General features: G+C 36.5%; 2 non-coding genes across 2 annotated transcripts; one reads left to right on the forward strand and one right to left on the reverse strand.

Annotated features, from left to right (window-relative positions):
• The first annotated feature begins 2,680 nt into the window (after positions 1–2,680).
• Positions 2,681–2,787, forward strand: LOC148553507 (small nucleolar RNA R71). The gene has a single exon (XR_015893029.1). It is a non-coding gene; the product is annotated as a small nucleolar RNA R71 (small nucleolar RNA).
• Positions 2,788–13,678: 10,891 nt separating this feature from the next.
• LOC148553508 (small nucleolar RNA R71) lies at positions 13,679–13,782 on the reverse strand. The gene has a single exon (XR_015893094.1). It is a non-coding gene; the product is annotated as a small nucleolar RNA R71 (small nucleolar RNA).
• Positions 13,783–27,900: the final 14,118 nt, after the last annotated feature.

A 27,900-nucleotide genomic window follows, 5' to 3' on the forward strand; every position in this document is an offset into this window, starting at 1 on the left:
TCCTCCTGGATTAGATGGATCTCCTTCCATCTCGTGATATTCTTCCTCAGATTCTTCCTCTCCAACAATATTTTTTCCTCTTTCATCTCTTCTTAACCTTCTAAGAGTTCTCTGGTCAGTTTCAAATAAAACAGGAATGGATCTCCCTGTACCTGACATACAAACAAAACAAAAGAAACACCACCAGTAACTCTTCAATCTATTGCTAGAATGAAGTTTAGTTTAAGCAAAATTTCAAACAGTTAGCGTGTTAGTAAAAAATTAGAGAAACAGAAAAGAAAAAGTTCTTGATCTAGATCTCCACTTCATGTAATCATTGTCAATCTATTTCAATCCCCGGCAACGGCGCCAAAAACTTGATGTGTATTTTCGGAAAACGAAAAAAAATGAATCCCAAACACACAAAACTAACCGGCAAGTGCACCGGGTTGTATCAAGTAATAATAACTCACGTGAGTGAGGTCGATCCCACAGGGATTGAAGGATTGAGCAATTTCAGTTTAGTGGTTGATTTAGTAAAGCGAATCAAGATTTGGTTGAGTGATTTGTGATTAACAGAATTTAAATTACATGGAAAGTAAAGGGAATGGGTAAATTGCATGAAATTAAAGAGAACAGAAAATAAAGTGCTAAATCTTAAAGAACAAGAAATTAAATGGCAGAAACTTAGAACGCAAGAAATGTAAATTTCAGAATCTTAAAGTGCAAGAAATGTAAATGGCTTGAATCGTAAAGGGAATTGGGGATTGGCTTTGCAGAAATTAAACAAGGAAAAGAAAAATTCAACAAACAGGAATGTAAAAGATGGATTCAATTAAACCGGATCTTAAATGAAAATGAGAATAAGCTTGGTGTGACAACGAAACAAGGAAATTGAAATTGAAAGCTATAGATCTTAGGACTCAAGAGACTAGATAGCCAAGTCTAGATCTCACTGCCTTCCTAGATACAGCAAGAACAATTGCAAAGGAAATAAAGAAGTGTAAATTGCAGAGAGAATAGAATAAGAAGCAATTAACAGAAAAGGGAATTCAATTAAGCAGAAAATTAAACAAGATCTTAAGGTGAGATTGAAACAGAAGTTCTTCAATTCTCCACGCAAGATCTGAAGCAAGAAAAGTAAAGAGTGCTGAGCAAGAACAAGGGAGAAGAGAGATCAATTCTCCTCCCAAATTCTCTAGAATTCTAAAGCAACAAATCAAAAATGTAAAGGTGAGCTCTCTGTAAGTGTTCCAAGAATGCCAAAGGAAAAGCTCCCCGAAAAACTTAAATCCTAAGTTATTTATATACTTTCTTCTAATGGTCTTCAAGCCTTGAATTGGGCCTTTGCTCTTGATGGAATTGGGTTGATAAAGGCCTTGGTTGATTGCTCTTGGAGTTGGAGAAAGATCCATTGTGAACCGGGTTGAAATCATAAAAGTTTGAGTAAAAGTTTGAGTAAAAGTTTGAGGCAAACTTTTACTCAAACTTTTTATACCAGATTGCTTAAGCTTGCTGCTACCAACATTTGAGCCAAAGTTTGAGGTCAAACTTTTGCTCAAACGTTGGCCCCCTTGTAAATGTGTGTGGCGCCAACGTTTGCCAAAAAGCTTGAGGCAAACGTTGGCACAAACTTTTCTACTCCAGGGTGTGCAAGTGTGGCGCCAACGTTTGCCAAAAAGTTTGAGGCAAACGTTGGCGCAAGCTTTTCTCCTCCAGGGTGTTGGTTTTGCGATGCCAACGTTTGCCAAAAAGTTTGAGGCAAACGTTGGCTCAAGCTTTTCTCCCAAAAGTTTGAGCTAAAGTTTTAGGCAAACTTTTGCTCAAGCTTTTTTTCCTCTGGAGTGTTTTCAATTCTTCCAAAAGTTTGAGCTAAAGTTTGAGGCAAACTTTGGCTCAAGCTTTTTTTCTCTGGTATGTTTTCAACTCTTTTAAAAGTTTGAGCTAAAGTTTGAAGCAAACTTTGGCTCAAACTTTTTGTTCTCTCTTGCTCCTAGCCCTTCCTTCCTCCTTCAACCTTCTTCAAAGCTCTTTTCACCTATCACCAATCAATCAAAACAATCAAAGCTATGCCCCAAATCATGAGATTGTGTTTCTTTCATAATATATGACAATTATAGCATAAAATCTCATGAAAGTGCATGAATTCATACATGGTTGATTGAATCAAAGGAAACATGGAAATCTACCCAATTGGCTTGCTTATGGCTTAAGAAAGTGCATAAAATCAATTGAAAACAAAAGAAAAAGGCTAGTGAAACTAGGCTAAGATGACTTGTCATCAGCTACTGCTAATGTAGTGTCCTCTTAGAGTTGAGGGCACTCATCGGTGTAATGAGTGTTACAAGCACAAACACCACATATCCTTGCTGGTCCTTCGATCCTTGGAGGTTGAGGTAGACCATTTATCAAGGCTTGAGGAATTTGTTGCCCTTGGGTGATTTGTCTCAACAAGATTGTCATCTCACCGAGGGTCTTGGTCAAAATGGCATCCCTGGAGGGAGAAACTTCACTCAAAGCTTTCGGTTGTGGACTTCTTGCCCTTGAGTGCTGAGTTGAGTCCGCCAAGTCTGATATAACTTTCCACGCTTCTGCAGCGGTCTTGTTTTTGGTCAATGATCCTCCACTCGCGACATCTAGGAGAAGCTTGTCATGGTGGTGCATTCCTTGACAGAAATAGCTGATAAGAACCAACTCATCAATCCGGTGGTGAGGGCAAGGCTCCAGCAACTTCTTGAATCTCTCCCAGTATTCATACAAAGTCTCCCCATCTCATTGCACAATGCAAGAGATCTCTCTTCGCAACTTGTCTATTTTTTTAGGAGGGTAGAACTTTTCCAAAAATTCTTTACACAACAAGTCCCAGTTGGATCTAACTTCACCTGGTTGAGTAAAAAACCACTTCTTTGCTTTTCCCTCCAAAGAGAAAGGGAAAGCGAAGACCAACACTGCAGCTTCATCTACCCCATGTCTTCTCGCAGTTGCACATGCAACTTGGGAATCCTTTAGAAGCATCAAAGGATCTTCCCCAGGTAGTCCATTGTATTTGGGAAGCAAGTTTATCGTGCCAGACTTGAGCTCAAAATTGAGATCTAAAGCCGGATACAAAATTTGAAGCTGTTGCAAGTCAAGATTAGGAGCTCCGGCCTCCTTCAAGGTGGGTCCGCCATGACGGTGTCATCGGAGTCACTCAAAGAGAATTCAGTACTCCCCACAGATGAACATAGAGTCTCCTCCTTGATTGGAGAATGATGGTCACGGATGGTTGGTGATAGTGAATTGAAGTGCTCCTCAAGGGAACCCAATTCACTATTCACAAAAGCTAGCCAACGCCGAGCTTGCCTTATATGAGTTAAAGTTCTTTTAATTTCCAGATCAAAAGTGGCCAAGCTCGAGTCTGGAAGCGACTGTGTCATTCAACTGAGGAGGCAATAAAACCATGCAATTATGAAAGGCAAAATAAATGTAGGTAAGTAAACAAGAACTAACTTAACAATCAACGACTACTAAGACTAACTAAAGAGAAAAGTAGTATCTACAATTAATGCCAAGTAGCAAATCAAAAATTAAGTATTTACACTATTCACATATTTACAACAACCAAAATTGTAGCACTTATTGCACTTAAAGTGAATCCCCCGGTAACAGCGCCAAAATTTGATAGGAAAGCCCCAAATGCACGGGTTAGGAACTTGATTATCCAAAATGGAATTGGTGTTGTAAGTATTCTCCTAATCCAACAAGTTGGCCATCAATCAAATTGGAAACTCACAAGATGTGTCACAATTCAAAACTAATTCAAAACCGAGAGTATTTGACTCCCGAGTCGTCTCCCAAGGAGTACTTTAGAACAATGAGAGTGCAAATCCAGTTGTAGTGATCAAGGGGTTGTCAATGAAGAAATAAACATATGAAGCAATAAACGAACATGCAAAATTGTAATGATTGAACTAATGAAGAAATTAAAGAACCGACTATGTAATATAAACAAGTAAAGTATAAAAGAGATTAACATAGAAGTGTATGAAAGATTGAAAGCATAAAAAGAGTCTTGGCTTGGAGTGAAATAAGGGTCTTTTCCTTGTTGGAACCACAACTATGACAATGATGGATTAGTCTCACTTGATCAACCGTCACATCGAAAAGTAAGTTAAATGAGCATAAGTGTTCTCAACCCACAAATCCTAAATTGCTTGCTAATTGCCTTAGCAACAAATTAGCGTTAGTGGGAACAAGAACAATTAGCAATCCAAGAATTGAAACTAAATGTTGGACATTCCAACTCTAGAAACCCAATTGCTCACTTTACCCAATCCAAGAACTAAAAATTTAGCCTAAAACCATGTTTGACATTTTTTCAAACACTTGGTGGGCAAAAACCTTAAATATGGAGAAAATGAGAAAATGCTTGAAACTAAAAGCAACAATTGATCTCAATCAACAAGAATTACACAAGAAAGCATGAAACAAACAACAAACATCAAATTCATCAACAAGAAATTGAAATTGCAAGAGTGAAGCAAAATTGAACTATAACTTGAATTAGAAGAAAGAATAATGACAATGTAACTATAAAGAGTAATAAGACAAGAATACTTACAGTAAAAGCTAGCAAAATCCAATATCAAAAATAGAAATGTCACTTGAATGTAAAACCCTAATATAAACCCTAATAGAGATAATGAAAAACTTAGAGAAAAACCAAACTAAAAACTTCCTACCACTTCCTAAACTATACTAATGATATGCTATGTTATGTCCCTCATTTCCCCTCCAATATGAGCTAGAAAACTTCATAAATGGGCCTCCAAAGCCCCCAAATCGCGAATCACGTGCTCTTTTAATGAAGTCATGTGCGGACACATGTGCAAACGTACAGATGCGTGTGTCCGCACACCTTGCGAAAAATCCCGTCCTGTGCCTACGCACAAGTAGCCATGCGCACGCACACTAGGCGATGCTTGAATGGACGCGCGACGCGCTTGAAGCAATCCACGTGCTCTGATTAGGCAGCTGTGCGTACGCACAAGCAGCCGTGCGCATGCACTCGTCTCTGAACTCATCTCCTTTGATTCTTCATGTTTCCTCCACTTTGCATGCGCTTCTTCCATTTTCTCCAACCCATTTTTACCTTATACACCTGAAATCACTCGAAAACAACATCAAGGCATCGAATGGAAGGCAAATGGAATAAAATAGATTAAATTAGGCACAAAAGAGCATATTTTCATAATCAAGCGTAATTTAGGAGGGAAGTTCAAAAGCATGCTATTCAAGGGAATAAGTGCAAGTTTATATGATGAAAATCCATTCAACTCTAACAAAAAATCATCATCAAATATGGATTCATCAATGTTCTCTGACAGGTTGCTTGGTTAAAAGATGGAATTCCTCGCCGAAGTCTGGTCCTAAAGAAATATTGTTTTCAACGGTTTTGATAATGTAATATGATTTTCTTTTGTTGTCATTGGGGGCATATAACTCATCTTGAGGGATTTTGGGTATTTCCCAGTTGTCTATGGCTTGACTGATATCTTCGAAGAAAACTTCTTCTTCGAAGATATTATGTTTGGGAGAAAGTTCCTCAGGTCGACTTACTTTCTCAGTAAGATGATTGGAAGAAGAATGGGGTAAGGAAGTGGAGGAAGAAGACGGAGAAGATCCCTGATGAGCGGATAATTTATACGCTTTTTGGCATTATTTTTACATAGTTTTTAGTATGATTTAGTTAGTTTTTAGTATATTTTTAATAGTTTTTAAACAAAATTCACATGTCTGGACTTTAATATGAGTTTGTGTGTTTTTCTGTGATTTCAGGTATTTTCTGGCTGAAATTGAGGGACTTGAGCAAAAATCAGATTCAGAGGTTGAAGAAGGACTGCAGATGCTGTTGGATTCTGACCTCCCTGCACTCAAAGTGGATTTTCTGGAGCTACAGAAGTCCAACTGGCGCATTCTCAAATGCGTTGGAAAGTAGACATCCAGGGCTTTCCAGAAATATATAATAGTCCATACTTTGCATGAGTTTAGACGACGCAAACTGGAGTTCAACTCCAGCTCTCTGCCCTATTCTAGAGTTAAACGCCAGAAACAGGTTGCTAAGCAGAGTTAAACGCCAGAAACAGGTTATAAACTGGCGTTTGTAACAACCCTGATTTTCGAGTATGCGAGATCTTTTCCGAAGGCATGGAATCCTCCGGAAGATCAGTAAGGGGAGAACCTCTTCTATATCATCAAGAAATTCAATCCTCATTGTCACTATGTCATCTTTAAGGTAGAACCCTTTTTGAGGCAAGCTCAATAACGCAGTCACGTAGAACCTAGTTTTTGAACCGTATCGGTTGGCAGTTTTGATTCTGATTTTCGTAAATAGTCTCTGTTTGACGAACCAGACTCGATTCATGAGAGGAGAGAGATAATAGTATAATATTATCATTACATTAGTATTAGAAAATGCTTGAATGATATTATAAGGTTACCTGGTCTGTTTTAGTTAAAAACAGGAAAATCGGTTTAACCGGGTTTACGGTTTACTGGTGTAGCTTAGCACCAGCACTCTCTGATGAATTTAGCAATGCTAAGGCCTCATCATACATGTTTTATTCTCATAATAAATATGTTACTAGTGTCATTTATGCTAGTAGCTCAGAAAATAATTTTTAGAGATGTTTTTACAAGTGTTCCAATACATCTAGTTTTAGTAGTTATACACCTGAGATATTTTAATATTATTTTAACCCACCTCCAAGCCAACCAATCACAACTCACCCTACACCCCCAAGACACTCCAAGGCTGTCTCATTTCTTCATTTTGGCCGAAAATAACAAGAGAGAAAAGAGAGAAACTTTCATGAACACTTAATCTTCAAAGCTTGATTTCTTCTGAACTAAAACTCAAATCAAAACTCTAAACACCAAAATGATCCTCTCTTCTTCTTCTACATAACCATGTGACTTATCAAAGCTGGAAATAAGGTTAGATGGCTGTCTCCCTCCCTCTTCAATTCGGTTTTCAAGGAAAACCATGCAAAACATGTGTTTTCTTGATGTTCTTCCTTAGGAATCATGCTTAACTTGACTTGAGGGCCAAGAAACGTTAATTTCCAGCAAGTCTAAGGTGAGATATCTCTTCCTAACGTGCTGAGGGAGATTTGGTCAGTTGAGAGTTTGTGGATTTAAAGTTGTTCTTGATGTGTTTTAGGAGGAAAAATTGCTTTAAGAACACTTCAAAGAGTAACCGGATTTGGAGCAGCAAATCATGGTAGGAATTGATGAATTTAATCCTGATTGATTGTGTTTGAGTTGTGTGATTATGATATGGTTTGGCTGTGCTTGAAATTGATTGTTTGTATGAGTAATTCTTGTTGAAATTTTGGTGAAAATTTGATGAAATTTGATGAAATTCAAGCTATGAATGTGTGTTCTTGTGGCTGCTGGAAAATGAAACCCTAGAGCTTAAATTGAGGTTTAATTTGTGTTAAAATCATGTAGAAAAGATGGGGTTTTAGTGGCTGGAAATTTATTTTGAATTTTGGTAAAAATCGGTTGCTGAAAAGACTGAAAAACGGGTAAAAACCGAGAAAGAATCTGAAGAATATACGAAGAACACGAAGAACACTTTGAGTGTGGTAAAGAACATTGAAGAACACCTTTTAGATCTTAGAAAGGGCAAGGAAGTAAAATTTTTGGTGTTTAAGGGGTTATATGGTAATTTCTGAAAGTTAGGGTGGTAAAAGTAGAAATATTAAAAGTTATGGGTGGTAAAAAGTGAATTTTAAAGGTTAAAGGTAAAGTTAAGGTAATTTTCGAAAATATATTAATAAAATAATAAATAATAATAAAATATTAAATAATAATATTTAATTAAAAAAAATATTTTAATAAAAATAATAAAATAATGCGGAAAAGGCAGTTTTCTGTAAAAGCTTTAGAAAGACAACTTTAAGCGCAGAATCTCATAATTACCTTCATAAAACACTTAGGGAGTGGTAAGAACATATTAGTGTGGCAAAGATAAAAGAAAGATAAAAAGTTGAAGAAAAGATAAAAACTAAAGAAAAGTCTGTAATGTTTTAATAACAGAAAAATAGACAGAGACTAGTGAACGAACTAGGGCAACTTAGTTAGTACTTGAGTTGGGACTAGGGTTAGGTGTTATATGAAAAGTTAAACTGTTTCAGTATAGACTTAATGAACCTATACCTGAGACAGGCTAACTATTCATACTGAAATTTACATAAGCTTTAAATACACATGTTAAACAGAGAAATCAGAGCAGAATAAAGTACCACAGAGCACAGAATAACCAGAGTAAAGTAAAGAGATACAAAGAGAAAAGAATAATATGATAAAGAGAAATGGCTTGAGCCAGGATATTGTAAAAGTGAAAGATGTAAAGTTTGTATAGTATGATTGAACAGAGAATGAAAGAGGTACTGCATAAGAATGTGAAAGTGATGATGAATAATGAGAATGATATTGAATGATGATAATAAGAAAAGAGTAATATAACAAAGAGAATAGAGGAGAAGAGTATAAAAATAAAGAGTTAAGCCTTGTGGTATGATATTCTATTATATGTTCATCTGATGCTTTTCGATTGGCCCTAGAGGTCCTGTAGGCCCAAGTTCACCTATAGTAAGTTGTTATTCCTGTAGGCCGAAGTTCACCTGCAGTGAATATCAATTATGTATCTCAGGGTGTTGCTCCTGTAGGCCGAAGTTCACCTACAGAGAGTTGTGATACCTGTAAGCCGAAGTTCACTTACTGGGGCGCTATTTCTGTAAGCCAAAGTTCACTTACAGAGGTGCTATTTCTGTTGGCCGAAGTTCACCTACAGAAAGTTGTTGTGATTAAACCATTTTTGTAAGCCGAAGTTCACTTACAGAGGTTTTATTTCTGTAGGCCGAAGTTCACCTACAGAAAGTTGTTGTGTTGTGTTTAGACTATTCGTGTAAGCCGAAGTTCACTTACGGGAGTGCTACTTCTGTAGGCCGAAGTTCACCTACAGAAAATAAGCCATATCTAGGACTAGTTCCTAGGTAATGTGGGGCTGCAGGGTGTAAACCGACACGTGAGCTCATGGCCTACATAGGACAGACATGCATCATACTTGGTTGTGCATTTCCTCTGTTATGATTGTTGAATGAATGTATGCTTTCTTTGTTTGTGTTCTATTCACTGTGTCTGTGTTTTATTTTCTTTTATTCTTTTGGTTGTGTTTTGCTTTCTATTTTCTCTATTTATTTGTTTCTTCTATCTACTGCTTCTCGGTGTTTTGCTATTTATCTACTAAATAACACAGAATTAATGAACTTAACTAATAACCCCGGCCCTACTAAGAACTCCCCGGTTCTTACCCCTTCTCTCTCCCTTCTCCCTTCAGATGGAAGCATGAGTACCCTTCCGTAGTTTGCTGATGACTGTTATGCAAAGAGGATTCCTCTCTAGGTAGTCTTCTGAGTCTAGGGTGAATATTGTTCTTTATTTATATGTATATACTGTGAGACCAGCCAATGTCTACACCCCGTTTGTTCTTGAACTTCAACTTAAATCCTGTGTACGAGACTCCTGTTGTGTGGCTACTTCATGATGTACCAGAGAGACGTCCTGTGGAAAAGTCTGATCGTGCAGAGGAGTAGCAGATGATATTCTATCTTTTGATGATGTTCCACCTGACTTGAGTTGTGAAGACTTAGAACGTACTTTCCCTCAGTTTAGTAGTTTAGAGGGACTAGGTGAGTATAGAGTCTAGGCTAGCCTAGATGCCAGCTTAGGGACCTCTTGAACAGGTCAAGACCTGGGATGTTATATGTATATACATGTATATAGATATTATTTAGCTATATCTAGGGGTGTTCTAACTAACAGTCTATATTCTAATAAAGGCTGAATCACCGAATGTTATCAACTACTTGTGATGTATTTATGTGTGGTTGTTTATAATTGTTTTATCTGTTATTATTTGTGAATTGATTATAAATGATTCTGTTAATTAATTCAAACGTTTTCAAAAAAAAAAAAGTACCTCGCTAACTAACTATCCTTTTAACAACGAATCAGGCTCATATAATAAATAATAGATAATAATTAGGATGACAAATTGGTAGCACTCAGTTTCTAGTATGTCCTAGGCGTACTGAAAATTGGGTCGTTACAGCGTTTAACTCCAAGGAAGACCTCTACACGTGAAAGCTTCAATGCTCAGCCCAATCACACACCAAGTGGGCCCCGGAAGTAGATTTCTGCATCATTTACTCATTTTGTAAACCCTAGTAACTAGTTTAGTATAAATAGGACTTTTTACTATCTTTTGTTCATCTTTTATCTTGGGATCATTTTGGGATCTCTAGACCTCCATGGGAGGCTGGCCACTCGGCCATGTCTACCCTCTTTTCACTTATGTATTTTCAACGGTAGAGTTTCTACACACCATAGATTAAGGTGTGGAGCTCTGCTATTCCTCATGAATTAATGCAAAGTACTATTGTTTTTCTATTCAATTCAAGCCTATTTCTTCTCTAAGATATTCATTCGCACACAAGAACATGATGAATGTGATGATTATGTGACGCTCATCATCATTCTCAATTATCAACACGTGCTTGACAAACACTTCCGTTCTACATGCAAACAAGCTTGAATGTGTATCTCTTAGCCTTCTGATTCATGATCAGAGTCTTCGTGGTATAGGCTAGAATTATTGGCGGCCATTATTGAGATCCGGAAAGTCTAAACCTTGTCTGTGGTATTCCGAGTAGGATTTGGGAAGGGATGGCTGTGACGAGCTTCAAACTCGCGAGTGCTGGGCGTAGTGACAGACGCAAAAGGATTACTGAATCCTATTCCATTATGATCGAGAACCGACATATAATTAGCCATGCGGTGAGAGCGTATTTTGGACCATTTTCACTGAGAGGACGGGAAGTAGCCATTGACAACGGTGATGCCCTGCATAAAGCTTGCCATGGAAAGGAGTAGGAAGGATTGGATGAAAGCAGTAGGAAAGCGGAGATTCAGAAGGAACAAAGCAACTCCATACGCTTATCTGAAATTCTCACCAATGAATTACATAAGTATCTCTATCTTTATTTTATATTTTATTTATATTTTGCTTCAAGCCGACAATCTCCGTGGGATCGACCTTTACTCACGTAAGGTTTATTACTTGGATGACCCAGTGCACTTGCTGGTTAGTTGTGCGAAGTTGTGACAAAGAATTGAGATTACGATTGTGCGTACCAAGTTGTTGGCGCCATTGAGATCACAATTTCGTGCACCATGTTTTTGGCGCCGTTGCCGGGGATTGTTCGAGTTTGGACAACTGATGGTTCATCTTGTTGCTCAGATTAGGTAATTTTATTTTAATTTTAATCTTTTTGTTTTTATTATTCTTATTTTCGAAAAAAAAAAATTTTAAATAAATTATTCTATGGCTTCAGAATTTTTAAGGATGAATTTTAGAGTTTCTTCATGAACTGTTGAAGCCTGGCTGGCTGTCAAGCCATGTCTAAAATTTTGGACTGAGGCTTCCACTTATCATGGCAAGAGTCCTTGGCTGGCCATTGGCCATGTCTAGTGTTTTGGACCGGAGCTTTCACTGAAAGCTTGGTTGGCTAGTGAGCCATGTCTAATTCCTGGACCGAAGCTTTAGACTAACATTGCATGATTCCTGGAATTCTCATTAAAAATTTTGAAATCCTTATTTTTATTTTTTCCAAATAATTTTCGAAAAAAAAAATATTTAATAAAATCATAAAACCAAAAATAATTTTGATGTTTCTTGTTTGAGTCTTGTGTCAATTCTTAAGTTTGGTGTCAATTGCATCTTTTTAAATTTTCTTACAATTTTTGAAACTCATGCATGGTGTTCTTCATAATCTTCAAGTTGTTCTTGATGAACCTCCTTGTTTGATCTTCATATTTTCTTGTTTTGTGTCTTTTCTTGTTTTTCATATGCATTTTCAATTTGTTAGTGTCTATACATGAAATATTTTTAAGTTTGGTGTCTTGCATGTTTTTCTTTGCTTAAAAATTTTCAAAAATAAGTTTTTGGTGTTCATCTTGACATTCAAAGTGTTCTTGGTGTTCATCTTGACATTCATAGTGTTCTTGCATGCATCATTTATTTTGATCCAAAATTTTCATGCATTGAGTCTTTTTGATGTTTTTCTCTTTCATCATTAAAAATTCAAAAATAAAAAAATATCTTTCCCTTATTCTCTCAAAAATTTTTGAAAATTTGATTTGATTTAGTCAAAAAGTTTTAAAATTTAGTTATTTCTTATGAGTCAAGTCAAATTTTCAATTTAAAAATTCTATCTTTTTCAAATCATTTTCAAAAAAATCAAATCTTTTTCATTTTTTTTTTCTTTCTTTCTTTCATATTTTCAAAAATTTTAATTTTGATTTTCAAAATATTTTTCTTATTTCCATTTCATATTTTCGAAATTAATGCTAACAATTAATGTGATTGATTCAAAAATTTTTATGTTTGTTACTTGCTTTTTAAGAAATGTTCAATCTTTAAATTTTAAAATCATATCTTTCTGTTTCTTGTTAGTCAAGTAATTAACTTTAATTTTCAAAATCAAATCTTTTTAAATTTCTTTTTCAAATCTTTTTCAAAATAAGTTTCAATCACATCCTTTTCAAAATCAATTTCAAAATCTTTTCTAACTTCTTTTCGAACTTCTTAACTTTTCAAAAATTGATTTTCAAATCTTTTTCAATTAACTACTTGACTTTTTGTTTGATTTTAAAAGTTTACTATTTCAATCATATCTTTTTCAAAACTACCTAACTAATTCTCTCTCCAATTTTCGAAAATTACCTTCCTCTTTTTCAAAATTCCTTTTTAATTAACTAATTATTTTAACTTTTAATTTAATTTAATTTTTCTTTTTTTTAAATTTTTGAATTTTAATTTTAATTTTAAATTTAAAAACAAAAATATTTCTATTTTATTTTATTTAATTTTCGAAAATTCTACTCTCTCACCTCCTTCTAATTATTTATTTATCTACTAACACTTCTCTTCTTCTTAAAAATTCGAACCCTCTCCTTCCTTCTGTGTTTGAATTCTTTTCCTTCTCTTCTACTCACATAAAGGAACCTCTCTACTGTGGCAAAGAGGATCCCTATTATTTTCTGTTCTCTTCTTTTTCATATGAGTAGGAACAAGGATAAGAACATTCTTGTTGAAGCTGATCCTAAACCTGAAAGGACTCTGAAGAGGAAGCTAAGGGAAGCTAAAGCACAACTCTCTGGAGAAAATCTGACAGAAATTTTCGAAAAAGAAGGAGACATGGCCGAAAATAATAACAATGCAAGGAAGATGCTTGGTGACTTTACTGCACCCAATTCCAATTTACATGGAAGAAGCATCTCAATCCCTGCCATTGGAGCAAACAATTTTGAGCTAAAGCCTCAATTAGTTTCTCTGATGCAACAGAACTGTAAGTTCCATGGACTTCTATCAGAAGATCCTTTTTAGTTCTTAACTGAATTTTTGTAGATCTGTGATACTGTTAAGACCAATGGGGTTGACTCTGAGGTCTACAGGCTTATGCTTTTCCCATTTGCTGTAAGAGACAGAGCTAGAATATGGTTGGACTCTCAACCTAAAGATAGCCTGAACTCTTGGGATAAGCTGGTCATGACTTTCTTAGCCAAGTTCTTTCCTCCTCAAAAGCTTAGCAAGCTTAGAGTGGATATTCAAACCTTCAAACAGAAAGAAGGTGAATCCCTCTATGAAGCTTGGGAGAGATATAAGCAACTGACTAAAAAGTGTCATTCTGACATGCTTTCAGAATGGACCATCCTGGATATATTCTATGATGGTCTGTCTGAATTATCTAAGATGTTATTGGACCATTCTGCAGGTGGATCCATTCACCTAAAGAAAACGCCTGCAGAAGCTCAAGAACTCATTGACATGGTTGCAAATAACCAGTTCATGTACACTTCTAAAAGGAATCCTGTGAGTAATGGGACGCCTCAGAGGAAGGGAGTTCTTGAAATTTTACTCTGAATACCATATTGGCTCAGAATAAAATATTGACTCAGCAAGTCAATATGATTTCTCAGAGTCTGAATGGATTGCAAGCTGCTTCCAACAGTACACAAGAGGCATCTTCTGAAGAAGAAGCTTATGATCCTGAGAACCCTGCAATAGCAGAGGTGAATTACATGGGGGAACCCTATGGAAATACCTATAATCCCTCATGGAGAAATCATCTAAATTTATCATGGAAGGATCAATAAAAGCCTCAACAAGGCTTTAATAATGGTGGAAGAAACAGGTTTAGCAATAGCAAGCCTTTTCCATCATCCACTCAGCAACAGACAGAGAATTCTGAGCAAAATCCATCTAGCTTAGCGAATACAGTCTCTGATCTATCTAAAGCCACTCTAAGTTTCATGAATGAAACAAGGTCCTCCATTAGAAATCTGGAGGCACAAGTGGTCCAGCTGAGTAAAAGGGTCACTGAAACGCCTCCCAGTACTCTCCTAAGCAATACAGAAGAGAATTCCAAGGGAGAGTGCAAGGCCATAACCTTACTTGGTGTGGCCGAACCCAGAGAGGAGGAGGAAGACGTGAATCCTAGTGAGGAAAACCTCTTGGGACGTTCAGTGACCAATAAGGAGTTTCCCTTTGAGGAACCAAAGGAATCTAAGGCTCATTTAGAGACCATAGAGATTCCATTGAACCTTCTTTTACCATTCATGAGCTTTGATGACTATTCATCTTCTGAAGAAGATGAAGACATTGCTGAAGAGCAAGTTGCTCAATATTTAGGAACAATCATGAAGTTGAATGCCAAATTGGTGTTTAACTCCAAGGAAGACCTCTACATGTGAAACCTTCAATGCTCAGCCCAAGCACACACCAAGTGGGCCCCGGAAGTAGATTTCTGCATCATTTACTCATTTTTGTAAACCCTAGTAACTAGTTTAGTATAAATAGGACTTTTTACTATCTTTTGTTCATATTTTATCTTGGAATCATTTTGAGATCTCTAGACTTCCATGGGAGGCTGGCCACTCGGCCATGTCTACCCTCTTTTCACTTATATATTTTCAACGGTAGAGTTTTTACACACCATAGATTAAGGTGTGGAGCTCTGCTGTTCCTCATGAATTAATGCAAAGTACTATTATTTTTCTATTCAATTCAAGCCTATTTCTTCTCTAAGATATTCATTCGCACACAAGAACATGATGAATGTGATGATTATGTGACGCTCATCATCATTCTCAATTATCAACACGTGCTTGACAAACACTTCCGTTCTACATGCAAACAAGCTTGAATGTGTATCTCTTAGCCTTCTGATTCATGATCAGAATCTTCGTGGTATAGGCTAGAATTATTGGCAGCCATTCTTGAGATTCGGAAAGTCTAAACCTTGTCTGTTGTATTCCGAGTAGGATCCGGGAAGAGATGGCTGTGACGAGCTTCAAACTCGCGAGTGCTGGGCGTAGTGACAGACGTAAAAGGATTACTGAATCCTATTCCAGTATGATCGAGAACTGACAGATGATTAGCCGTGCGGTGACAGTGCATTTTGGACCATTTTCACTAAGAGGACGGGAAGTAGCCATTAACAACGGTGATGCCCTGCATAAAGCTTGCCATGGAAAGGAGTAGGAAGGATTGGATGAAAGCAGTAGGAAAGCGGAGATTCAGAAGGAACAAAGCAACTCCATACGCTTATCTGAAATTCTCACCAATGAATTACATAAGTATCTCTATCTTTATTTTATATTTTATTTATCTTTTAATTATCAAAACTCTATAACCATTTAATTCTGCCAAACTGAGATTTACAAGGTGACCATAGCTTACTTCAAGCCGACAATCTCCTGGGATCGACCCTTACTCACGTAAGGTTTATTACTTGGACGACCCAGTGCACTTGCTGGTTAGTTGTGTGAAGTTGTGACAAAGGATTGAGATTAAGATTGGGCGTACCAAGTTGTTGGCGCCATTTAGATCACAATTTCGTGCACCAATCCCCTAATGGAGAGAGTCTAGAGAGTGAACAGAAGAGGTTAGACATATTAAAAAAGAATCTGAGATCATTGCCCTCCTTTGGTTCAGACAGAACATTTATATCATCACTAAACTATCACTCAAATTTTTGAATCTGAAAATTATAACTCTTTTTTTAATATCTTTAAATCCATAGGCACCAGGAAAGCTTACGTTAAGATCTTATCACCTTCAAAAACATCGTCAAATTAGCCTTACTGCCCTACAACCAGGGTCTTACTGCTACAGTCCCTTTAATTGATAAGATTAAATAGCCCGTACTTCCAGACTTAAAGAATAGTTTTGTTAGATATGTACAGAGATTAGGAACATGAACAGTAAACTTAAACATGAACATTATACATAATTTCCAGATCCATGAACCTCAGAGATAGTTTAATGATAATAATAGCATTTCTACTTCCCCATCAGTCTCTGATACCAGATGACCCGAAGTGGATCAAGGAGTGGAAAGGGAAGAAGGCATAGCAAAAATAGAAAATGTAGTTATGTATGTAAGAAGCAGAAAGTAAAAATGCAGAAAATAAATAATTAGTAAGGCGGTATGATAATGTAAGCATAAAGAATGCAATTGATGGGATTATTACAATAAGTTAGTAGATAATATATATATAGCATGGATAATAAGTTAGTAAAGGAACAACCCTAGATGCGTTACTAACTATTAACCTAGTTTTTCCTTTCTCTGTTGCAAAGTCATAGTTTTTTTCCTTCTCCCAGTTTAACCAAACCAAGCTTCCATTAACTAAACCAAAGCCCAAGGGAACTATGATTAAACTCATTCCCTTTTCCTCTCTCACAACCGAGAGGTACTACAGGGGGAAACATGGTCACCTTTTCATGCAATGAATTCTGTGATATGGTATTGCAAGCGGAGGAAGCCACGAAGTCTTGCTACACTAGCTCACCATTTTCCACCTCCTATGGATATATACATGGATAAGCTCTACCCTTCAATTCCTCCAGAAACCACATGAAGAGGACAAAGGAAGTAAAAGTAGCGATTGATCAAGGAAGAGAAGCAGGAAACGTCAACAGGATCATCATCATTTGCGTACATCATCATCAAGAAGGAAGAAGAAGACCATCAAAGGAGCTGCTACCTGAAGCCAAAGAAGAAACCCAACCCTTTTTCTTTCTGATTCCCTTGGTATTTTTTTGTTAGGTAAGAATCGGTAACACTGTGCTCTGTTGTTCTTCCTAATTCAAAGGTTCTACCCTTGTTAAGCTTCAATTTCTTTAAATGATGACCTACCCAATCAAATTCATCCCATCACAAGAGTAAAAATCCTTTTCCTTAATCTATAGGAAGTTCTGCCAATTGGCCCTGTGAACTGACAAAATTCTTTAATTACGTTTGTTAGAGTTTTCTAATATAAGGTAGCAAAGGACAGACCTTGGTTTGTGAATTCTTGAAGGAAGGTAAGGGATAGGATAGACAGAATATTATATTTGATGTTGTATGTGCTTGCAATGAATGATAGTTCATAGACAGGATATTTAGTTTGTTGCTGTATGTGTTTGAAAGATGATGATTGATGATTTGTTATGTGTATGATTGATGATGAGCGCCTATAGAAGAAAATTTTGTTTATGATAGTGAAGAAAAATACATGTTCAATTTAGTATATGTACACTTGTGAAAAGGGTGAATTGATAGATTGAACTCCTGGGACTGTGCTAATCTCTTTGGCAACTTAGATTAGTCAAAAGAAAGTTAGAATTATGGTTTTAATGGAATTTTAGGCTTGAATATAAAATTTGGTATGAAGGGTTGTTAAATTACTTAATGCAGAATTTTCTACATATTTGGCAGCAACTTAAAATTAAAAACTGGGAGCAATCTAGACTTTATTTTCGATCCAAATTATTTTTCTATCAAACTTCAAGAAGTCAAGATTCCTCCATAAAAATTTCAGATAATTTGGCTAAGTAGTTTGGAAGATATGAATTTTTGAAATTTAGTGGTTGTTGCAGAATTTTTTGGTTTTTCTGGTTCTGCAGTATCAACTTCCAGCCACTAGAACTTTTGATATATTTGGAATTTTTGGTTTCTTCAAATAGGATTTTAAAGATCTGTAAGTCTATTTTAAGTGAGTACAAATTCATGTCTATAACTATTTTGTAGAGTTAATTATGTCTCTTGGAAGCTGGGCTATTTGCAGGAATTTCAGAACCAATTTATAGAAACAGGGCAGCACTTCCAATTGCCATTTATTTAACCAAAGAAAGTGCTATTAATCTGAAACTTATTTATTCTAAAACTTAGGTGTGTTGATTGTATCCTCACCAAAATCTAGAAATAACGGATTAGAATTAAATTTATTATAGATTTTTCAAAAACAGGGCTGCCTGCTGTAATCTTTTTGAATTCTCTTGAGTGCAGCAGTACATTTTACTAAGTTGGCTATCAAATTCAATTCTAATCCACACATGGTAAAACCTTGATTTAGATTCAATGGGTATGTGCAAATTTGACAGCATGTGTGAACTTAGTTAAACAAAGGTATGAAAGTTGTCTCTAAGAAGAATTTAAAGTTAAGCGGTGATGCGGAGGTACGCCTAGTATTATGGTGATGCGGAGGTACGTTTAGCTACTTGGTGATGCAGAGGTATGCTTAGCTATAAGGTGATGCAGATGTATAAAAGAAAGAAAAGAAAATGAGAAATAATGCATGAAACAGAAAGTTGAGAATTGCTAATACGAAAGTGCCCGCTTAACTGATAGCCTAAGGTTGCTAATGCGAGAATGTTCGCCTAACTGATAGCCTGTTTCTTGCTGTGATGCCATGATATCCTAACTGACATGGGTTCACCCATGATAATTATGTCTGACTAACATGGTAAGGAAACCAAATTCGGGGTTCGCCCTGAATAACGTCGGGTTGCGGTAAAACAACCGACGCACGAGCTCATGGCCTGCGCTAGGAATAGGCATGCATCATCTTGTTTGCGCATATGTACTTCCTTTGAATTATTTATTGCCATTTCTGAATGGTTTATTCTATTTACTTGTTGCATATATTTGTGTCTCGTGTTTCTGTGTTTGTTCTTTTTCTGTTTCTTGACAACATAGACACAAAGACCTTAGACACCCCTCTTTTCTTTCTTTTCCCCCTCCCCAGATGGGTTTGGCAGAGGAGTTCCATGAGTTTCGTCTCATCCTGAGCTATGAGGACCCAGCGCGGGACGGAGTCTTCATTTGGAGCACGTTATGGACCCGCATCTACGTTTAACACAAGCCCGAGTTTCATGTTTCTGTACATCGCCCTCTCTTTGACTTTGGCATGCCATACGCGTTTAATGTAACACCCTAATTACCCTAAGCCTTACCTCTAGCAGTAAAGCAAAGTATAACTAAGTGCCACGATAGTTCTAAGGCTTATACAATAATATACTATATATATATATATATGGAAAGGAATAATAGTACGAGAAGCCCGATGAAGGATTACAGATCAAAAACTGAGATACAAAAGATGTGAAGCATTCACACGATAACTAAAAGCGTAAAGGATAAGATACCAATACAAGATAACAAAACATATGTAGATATATGAACTTATATGCTTTTTGGCATCATTTTCATATAGTTTTTAGCATGTTTTATTTAATTTTTATTAAGTTTTTATAGCTTTTAGTGTAAAATTCATATTTTTGGATTCTACTTTGAGTTTTTCTATTTTTTTACAATTTCAAGTATTTTCTGGCAGAAATTGAGGAGCTGGAGCAAAAGTCTGATTCAGAGACAGAGAAAGCACTGCATATGCTGTATTGATCTGACCTCCTTGCACTTGTAAGAGATTTTCTAGAGCCGCAAAAGTCCAAATGGAGCTTTCTCAACGGCTATGAAAATCTAACATCTAGAGCTTTCCAATAATGTATAATAGTGTATACTTTGCTTCAGAATAGAAGGCCCAAAACTGGCGTCCAACGCCAGCCTCCTGCCCCAGTCCAAGCGTCCAGCGCCCAAAGGAGGAGACCAGCGTCCAAACGCCCAAAGAGGACTCCCTAGCCAGTGTTCAACACCCTAGAGCCTCATAGCACGTGGATCTCATCAAAGCTCAACCCAAACACTCACCAAGTGGGTCTCGGAAGTGGATTTTAGCACTAAAAAGACTGTTTTACCCTTCTTATGTAATCCTTAGTCATTAGTTTAGTATTTAAGGGATATTTTACATAATCTTGGAGGAATTTTTGCCATATTTTTGTGTATCATTCTTTTTATGGATTAATAAAAGTATTACTGTTTCTCTTCAATCCATGTTTAATTCAATTCTAAGATGTATCTTCGTTCTTCAACTTGATGAATGGGATGACCCGTGACAATCATCTTCGTTCTTCATATTAATACCACATGGCTGACAACCACCTGTGTTCTTCTTGGGTTCGTGTGAATACGTAACTAGAAAGCATTGAACCACCGGCTTGATGATACATCTCTTAGATGGCTAATCCACGACTTCGTTGGGGAATTCTTGAGACACCAGTTCAGCCGAGGTCTGGGGAGATTAGGGTCTCTGTGGTAGAAGCTAGAACCCAAAGGTGCAGCATTCTCTGATCTGGAAGATCCGACCTTGTCTGTGGCATTTTGAGAAAGACCATTAAGGAGAATGGACTGTAGGTGCTTCACCCTCAATCAGAATGGATCCACACTAACCCTGGGATTCAGATCTGGAGGACATTGGCGACCGCGACCATACGGCGTTGATCACATACAGCCTGCAATAGAAGAAATGATTCACAATTGAAGAAGACTGTAAGACCAGAGTTAATCCAAAAGAAAAAAGCATCTCCAAGCCTTAACTATCTTCTTATCATTATAAACAGGTCAACCTAGTTTAGATCTCCTTATTTTCTTTTATGCAATTAGTCAAACCACCTACCTTTCTATTCGTCTAACTAAGATCTACAAGATAACCATAGCTTGCTTCAAATTACAATCTTCGTGGGATCAACCCTGACTCGCTCAGGTATTAGTTGGATGACCTAATGCACTTGCTGGGACAGTTGTACGAAGTGTGGAGATTCGTGCACCAAGTTTTTGACACCGTTGTCGGGGATTGTTTGAGTTTGGACAACTGACGGATTATCTTGTTCCTTAGATTAGGTATTGTCATTAATTTTGTTAGAGTATTTTATTTCGTTTTTCTTTTTTCAAAAAATCAAAAAAATTTTCAAAAAAAAATTTCAAAAATGTTTCAAAAATCTTTTCTTTACTTTATTTAATCTTTGTTTTTGGTTTGAGTCTTTTGTTTCTGTTCTTGTTGAAATTTTCAAATTCTTTAAGTCTTTCTTTCTAAAAAATTTTCAAAAATAGTTTCTTTTGATTTGAGTCTTATGTCAATGTTTAAGTTTGGCGTTTTCTTCTGTCTTTTCTTTAAATTTTTTAAAATTTTGTCTTTGGTTTTCAAAATTTTTAAATTTGGTGTCTTTTGCATGCTCTTGTGTACGTTGAATTCTTTGAGTTTTGTTCTTGGCGTTCTTCTTGATCTTTAAAGTGTTCTTGTTTTTCTCTTTGTTTTGAGATTAAAATTTTTAAGTTTGGTGTCTCTTTCTATTTTTCCTTCTAATTTTCGCATAGTAGGTGTCTTAGATCTAAAAAATAAAATATCTTTTCTTATCTTTAATTAATTTTTTGAAAATTTTAATTAAAGTTTCAGATTTTAATTTCAAAATTTTTATCTTATCTTATCTTGGTTTTAAATTTCAAAATTCAAATCTTTTGAAAATCAAATCTTTTCAAAAATCTTATCTTATCTTTTTATCTTTCTTTAAAATTCAAAAATCTTATCTTATCTTATTTCAAATTTCAAAATCAAACCTTTTCAAAAATCAAATCTTTTTCAAATCTTTATCTGATGTTGTTTCAAATTCAAAATTCAAAATTTAAAATTTCAAAATTTAAAATTTAAAATTCAACCTTCGAAATTCAAAATTCAATTTCGAAATTCAAAATCTAAATTTCAAATTTCAAATTTTAAATTCAAAGTTTTTTAATTTTAAATTCAAATTCAAATTTCAAATTTTAAATTCAAAATCTAAATTTTTAAATTTTTTTAATTTTCTTAACTTCTTTATGTTATCCTTCTTACCTAACTTATCTTATCTCTTCTACCTTATCTTCTTTTAAATTTTAAAATTAAATCTTTTTCAAATCTTTTCAATTCTTATCTTATCTTGTTAACTTTTTCAAATATTTTTAAAATCAAATCTTTTCGAATCTTTTATCTTATGTTATTTTCAAATATTTTCTTAATTAGTTACTTGTTTTCTCTTTCTTCTTTTTCAAAACTTCTTAACTAATTCGTCTCTCTTCTAATTTTTGAAAATTTCTTCTTCTATTTCTCTCTCTTCTTTTTCAAAATTCATTAATTAATTTTTAGTTCTTTTTAATTAAATTAGCTTTTATTTTTGAATAAATAAATAAATAAAATAAAAAACAAAAAAATATTTTAATTCTTATTTCTCTTCTCACTTTTAATTTTCGAATTCTTCTTCTCTCTTTATTTGAATTCTTCTTCTTCTTCTTCTTCTTCTATCTTCATTCTTCCTTTTCTTCTTTCTTCACATCTCACAGGGAGTCGTCTATTCTTGAACATAGAGCTCCCATTCTCCTCTTTTCTTGGTTTCTTATTTTCTTGTTTATGACCAGGAATAGGGATAAAGAACATCTCTTTAATCTTGATCTTGAACCTGAGAGGACTTTAAGGAGGAGCTTACAACAAGTTAAATTACAATACTGCAAAAAAAACCTCTCAGAAAATTTCGAACAAGAAGCTGAAGACCTGGCCGAACATGAAGGAGAGCCAAGAAAGGTTCTTGGTGACTTCACCATGCCTACCTCCGACTTTTATGGCAGAAGTATCTCTGTACCTGCCATTGGAGCTAACAACTTTGAACTTAAGCCTCAGTTAGTCTCTCTTCTGTAACAGAATTGCAATTTCCATGGACTTCCACTGGAATATCCATGATGAGTGATTTTATTCTAGTATAGAATTTATCAAGAAATCCAATCGTAGTATAGTTTAAACTGACACGCAATTCCACATCAAACAATCTAAAATCAATAACCGAGAGTATGAGTCCCGAGTCGTTCTCCCTAGGAGTGCTCCAAGATGCACATTTTTAGTTAGAAAGGAACAAGCTAGTAATGTGAATGAAAATCAAATGATATTAAAGCCTTGGCTAGAAGTGAGGATTGGACTCCCTATCATCATTATTTCTATCAATTTTAATCACAATTAGTTATTGCTTCACTTAGTTAACCTATAGTTTGAAGGAAAGTCAAGTGAAAGTAATCAATTTGGATTCACAAGTCCTAGCCTAACCCTAGAGAAGTCTAGCTTTAGTGACATGCAAATTAATTAGCAATTTCCAATTGATAATCAACAAAAGATATTAACAATTCAAGTGTCTCCAATATCTCAACCTCTAAGCCAAGTAAGAAAAGTCTACTCCATAGTTAAAGTTGGCATTTTCTCAAATACTTGGAGAGTAATGATGAGAGGCATTGTAAAATTAATAATAAATTGAATTCAAAGGTGTCCACTACAAGAGATTAACAACAATCAAACAATTGAAGGCTAAGAACTTGAATTACCTCAATGTATCAATGGAAATAGAAGTAGCAACATCCAAAAGCTAAGATCCACAAGTAACTTGAACAACAAGAACTAATTTGAGAGTATGAGAATCTATATCTACAATTGGAAGCAAAGTAGAAGAGAATTGACAATAGATCTCACCAAATTCAACAAGAGAATTCCAAATTATAGAAGCTAAATCCTAGAGAGAAGCTAGAGAGAAGTTGGAGTTTCTCTCTCTAAAAATGTAACTTCCAACTAAAAATATCTAAAAATGAGTCAATAGATGTGGATCCCTTCAATCTTTGGTCTTCTTATGCCTTTTCCCGCCAGAATTCTGCTCCAAACAGCGTCTGTAACTGCCCTGAAATCGCTGGTCACGTTTTCTCTTTAAAAGTCACGTGCGGCATCGACGCGTATGCGCACAGCACGCGTACGCGTCCCTGGAGCTTGTACAATCCACGCGCACGCATCTGGCATGCGTGCGCGTCCCTGGGGATCTGGCCTAGCCATGAAAACGTGCCAGCTTTGGCTTTGGCTTCCTCGTACCGACCTTGGTGGCGCGCATCCACGCGTACGCGCAAGGCACACGTATGCGTCGCTACCCAATACTCCAAAGCTCCATCTTTTATGTTCCTTTCATTTATGCATGCTTCTTTTCTCCCTTCTAAGCCATCTTTGCCCTATAACTTCTGAAATCACTCAACAGACGGATCATGACATCGAATGGTAAGAGATGAGGATTTAAATATATATAATTTAATGCAAAAGAGGCATGTTTTCTTTCATGAAGCAATGTTGGGAAAGGAACACAAAGTCATATGATTTTGTATGAATAAGTGTGGAAGATCACTGATAAAGCCTTCAAAATCCATACAAGATAAACCCTAAAAATGGGGTTTATCAATATCCCCACACTTAGACCAAGCATGTCCTCATGCTTGAAGGAGAATCAAAGATCAAAGCTCCACAAAAGGATAAGATTCATGAGATGCAATCTACCTATATAAATGCAACTTAAAATGAATGCTAGTATCTACTTGGTCAAAGCAAATCAATCTTCCAAGAACATATATGAGTACATAGGGCAACACGATAAGGTGATATATGAACTCTACCAATTCAAGCATCAAAATAAGGTGCCTAATCTTGCATGAAGAACGCTCGTGAAAGCTGAGAACAAGGAATGAGCTTCGAACCCTCACCGGAAATGTTTGCACTCTATTCGCTCGGTGTGTAGGGTTAATCACTCAATTCTCCTCTATTTCATGCTTTCCAAAATTTGTTCTTCCTTTAACAATCAACAATTATTCTATGCATGCATACACATATCATGAGGTCTTTTCTTGGGTTGTAATGGGGCTAGGGTCAAGGTAGGGGTATATATATATATATATATATATATATATATACGGATAAGTGGGCTAGAATTTGAATCTTTGATTAACCCAAGTGTCCCACCTAACTTATATACAACCTATACATTCGAGTATTAACCTAACTACCCATTCCTCACTTTTCCATATACTCACGTGTTCACCTTTGGTCTACACATATGCATTGATGGTTATTGAATCTTGCTTTGGGGAATTTTTGTCCCTTTTTTTTCTTTCTTTCTTTTTTTTTCTTTGTTCTTCCTTCTATATTTTTTTCATTGTTCATTTTTCTTTTCGTTTTATTTTTCCCTTTCTTTTCTCTTCTCTTGATGTATTTATATACAAAAATACCAACGCATATGGCTTACACATTCAATAGACATATGAGTATATATCCGATGCCCAATATTTTCCAAAAACATGCTCTTACCTCAACCAATGTCTCCCATTTCCCACACTTGAATGACACACACACTCTAGCCTAAGCTAATCAAGGATTCAAATAAGGACATTTATGGTTTTCTGCTTTTGGCTTGTAATGCGCTAAAATTGAGAACAAGTGGATTAAGCATAGGCTCAATTCGGGGTAAGGCTATTTGGGTAAGTGGTTAAGTAAAGTGATGGCCTCAATCACATACATGCATTCATACACACAATAATGGACATATAGAGTCAAGCAAATCGAGGATTACACTCGTAGAGGGAGAATAATGCACAAGAAGGAAGATAAGTGGTTATAAAATGTAACCACGCAATGGGCTCAAGCCTCACTTGCTTGTGTTCTCAACTGTAAAACCATGTTCCAAAATACATTCCCTATACAAGTTTAGCAACAAAAATCACAAATTTTTCAAATTGGTAGGGTTGTCCAAGAATTGCCCAAAAATGATAGTTTCTTGAGAAGGAAATCATTACATTTATCAAGTAGACCTAACAAAAGATAACTAAGATGCAAAAGGTATTCAAAAAGTAAAATCTAACCATGCAATCTATCCTACTTACCTAAAAAGAATTAAAGTTTATTGGGTGTTACCTATGGAGACTGGTCGAACGACCTCCCCACACTTAAGAGTTTGCACCGTCCTCAGTGCTATTGGTGAGGCGCAAGGGGCGATCGGCCTTGTAGCTTCTGTTGTCCACTCCATCCAAGCTATCTCTACTCATGTTCGAGGTGGAAGTGGAAATCTCCGGTTCCTCCATAGGTGGGGTCATACAACTCAAAAGCCTCTTTATGTAAGCAAACCGGCGTTAGTTTTGCCGTTCATATCAGTCCACCTTCTTATGGAGATCCTCAAGGCGTTGGTGGGGTGCTCTAGGTGGTGCAGTCGACGTGTTGGGAATGCTCATGGGATTGGCTATGTCAAGGTTCTCAGTGTATATCGGAGGCTTGAGATATTTTTCGGATGGGAGGACATCGCCGTCCATCGGAATAAGTGCTTTCCGATCCTTTGCCTCCCGAGGAACACTGGCCGCAGCAATTAACTCGGTTACCAAGGCGGGGAAGGATAGATTTCCCCTAGCATGGACACATCCCATGGCTTGTCGGATGAGAAGTGGGACATTGACCGGTTTCTCGGTAAGTATACACCAAACCAACAAGGCGAGCTCCGCGGTGATAGATGACCCATGGTGCTTGGTAGCACATAATGGGATAAAATTTGGGCCCACGCTTGAGCTTCCACAGTGAGGTAACGTGCGTCAATACCCTTGGGCCGGGATCTTATTCTCCCTTGAATCCAAAAAGCTTCCGGGTGGGCAATTACCCAGAGAACGGCATCCCAATTGAAGTTGAAGCCAAATTCGCAACGCTGCCTCAAGGTCTCTTGGTAGGCGTCTATCCCATCCGCCAATGGTCCAGTCTGAAGCACTCCTTGAATAGCTTCCTTCGTGACGGAAACTTGCTTTCGGCACATAAATATTGATGTGAGAGAAGGTGAGTGGAAGTTAGAGTAAAACTCCACCACCCATGAGAGATTAGCCTCCTGCGGTCTTCTCAAGAGGAACCCCCACTGCCGCCGCTCAATGCGGGATATGACAAATTCAATAATGTGGGCCAGACGGTTGAGAAGAGGTTCCGGGTGATAGTTCCTTTCGGCCATGAGGGGGAACTTAATAGAGTCCCTCGCAGGGTTGTCCTTCTCTTGTTCATCAATCTTAATGATGCTCCTCGCCTTTTTAAGGAGGGGCTTGGCCGTGGGTGCTTGGTGCGCCTTTGTGGTGGATCTTTGAGGTGCCTTCTTGGTAGGCGGCTTCTTTGGTGCTTTTCCTTTATCTTTTGTGATAACCATCCTAAAAAGAAGGAAAGAGCATACATTAAACTTAAAGAAACACACATGGAAAATGTCATGCAACTGATAAAGAGCCACAAAAAGATAGGTGTCTTGGAGACATGACAGCTGCAACATGTAAGCAAGACAACAATAGGAAGTAATGGCATGTCACTTAGCATGTGATGCAAGAGTGGTATTAGCATGTAAGGAAGAGCATGAGAGGCATGTACCCAAGCATCAATAACAAGAAGCAAGTCATAGGGGGTGAGTATGTGAAATAAGAAGCATGAAGAATAATAGGCTCAATGCACATAGGAGTGACCAAGTGAGTGAGAAAGGACACTAAGTGGAAAGCATTAAGTCAAAGTTGCAACAAAACTCATATGTGCCTTTCAACAAACACTTGGTGTGCAACCCTTAAACAACAAATAGATTGGAAAAAATGAGACAATGTAACATCGTACGAGGCAATACACATCATCATAGGGCACCACATATTGCAAGGAAATCAAATAAAACAAAGGGATCCACCAATGCCATAGAAATCTCCACTCCCAACACCCATGAGAAATGGAAAAATAAAAGAGGAGAAAGCAAACAAGCAAGTAAACATGAATGAAGCTAACTAAATA

Source organism: Arachis ipaensis, chromosome B7, assembly GCF_059453495.1.
Source record: "Arachis ipaensis isolate K30076 ecotype BB chromosome B7, ASM5945349v1, whole genome shotgun sequence".
NCBI classification, from domain to species: domain Eukaryota; kingdom Viridiplantae; phylum Streptophyta; class Magnoliopsida; order Fabales; family Fabaceae; genus Arachis; species Arachis ipaensis.